This window comes from Neovison vison, chromosome 4 (genome assembly GCF_020171115.1).
Source record: "Neovison vison isolate M4711 chromosome 4, ASM_NN_V1, whole genome shotgun sequence".
In the NCBI taxonomy this organism is placed as follows: domain Eukaryota; kingdom Metazoa; phylum Chordata; class Mammalia; order Carnivora; family Mustelidae; genus Neogale; species Neogale vison.
This window is the reverse complement of record NC_058094.1, coordinates 137,658,620-137,660,411: the sequence shown is the minus strand read 5'-3', so window position 1 is coordinate 137,660,411 and position 1,792 is coordinate 137,658,620.

Genomic DNA, 1,792 nt, shown 5'->3' with positions numbered 1-1,792 from the left:
CCGTAAAATATATAACGTACCCTCAAAGGGAACTTAAAAAATCAAGAGCAGCCTCCGAACGGCAGGGAAAAGGACTTAAAAGTAGCTTACATCGACATGGGGTCCAACACGGATGCCGAGACTGAAGGACTGCTGTGGAGTAACCAGACCCTTGCGTGACATCCCAGTGCATAACCGAGATTCAGGAGACCTAAGATGTTCTGCTCCAGTCCCCCACAGGACACCCGGAAAAACCAGAGAGTGTCTCAAAGCCACGGCTCTGGGGTGAGTTCCGAATCAAACAGTCACTGCAGGTCCATGGTTCCTCTCATCACAGAGTGTGTATGTTCTAACCCCACAACGCGACACATAATGGGGTATAGCTGAGAGAGGGTGCCAGGCCTGGCCTGGCTAACTCAGAGCAGGCACATCACCCAGGAGCCCCTGGAAGGACCTCGGCAATCACCCTCCTCTCCTCCCATCACTGTTACAACCCAAGTGGTTCCAGGGGGCTCCGGAAGGAGACCAGCCCTGTCCCACCTCCCAAAGCAGCACCCCGGCCCCCAACTCCTTCCCAGGCACTCCCAGAGGCAATCAGAGCCTGCGCGTCCCCCGCACATCCCGCAGATGGCCAGCCAGGGGCCAGGCCAAGCTGGTGTGTCCAACCACCCTCCCGCTGAGGCCACCTCTGTTCCCACAGCCCAGTGTGTCCCTTCACGTTCCCCAGCACAGCTGGCTGGAGGGCATGGTGAATTTCCAGACACCAAGGCTTGTGGAACGTCTGTGCACATGTGACCATGTCTCCATATTGTCCCCCTGCCCTTATGCCCAGAGATCAAAGGACACTGGTCAACGCCACGTTCTAAACTTTTAAAACATTTAATTTAAAAAACCACACAGTCAGAGGTTGGGTGTGGGAGCTTGGTGTGGCGCACAGAGGTCTGGTGAGAAAAGAGAAGACTGGGTGGCCCCGTGCGTGCTGAGTGCTGACCTCTCTTTCCCCGTCAGCCCTGGGGGAACCCAGGACCCCACCGCGGAGGTGCTCACAGGCCTGCTCGGGGGTGAGAGGGAAGAGGTCCTCCTCATCCTGGGTCCCTCTGGACCCACAGGGGCTATAGGGGCTCTGTGTCCTGCACCACCTGGAAGGGACCATCCCAGAGCCACAAACCACTCATGGATGGTGGCAGGAGAGCAGCAAGGCCACCATCTCCAGGCCTCGGGGTACAAGCAGCCTCCAAGGTGGAGCTGGTCCTCTTCCATTTCCCGGTCCCCAGCAGGCATGAAAACAGCCAGGCCTGGGTGACCAGCAGTCTCTGGCCCCCTGTGGAACCCCACGGCCAGGTCAGCTGCCTTCCCAGGGGGTTGAGTTCCCAGGTGGGGGCAGAGTAGGGGGCCGCAGCATCCAGAGCAGGCCCCGGGTGAGGCTGAGTCCGGCTGAAGGCTCCAAGAGGAGGCAGTGTGGACATGCAGCCAAGTCTTGAGTGAGCGACTCCCTTCCGGGTCCTTGATTCCAGTCACGCAGGTGAGGGACTTTGTGGGGTCTCCATGCCTGCTCACTTCAGCCCCAAACCCAGTCAGGGCCCAGGGCTGTCCCACCAACCGCCTCTGAGACAAGAGGCCTGCCCGGGGCCCGGAAATCCCTCGTGGGCCTTTCCCCATCTTTTGGGGAGGCAGTGGGGATGGGAGGCATCCAGGGTCCTTACAAAGAGATACCTCCTTCCGGGGCGAGGGTGGGGGCATCCGTGGGGAGCACATCTCCTGGGGCCCAGGTCCAGTGAGCCACTGCTTCCTCCTTGCCTGATGGCCTCCGCTG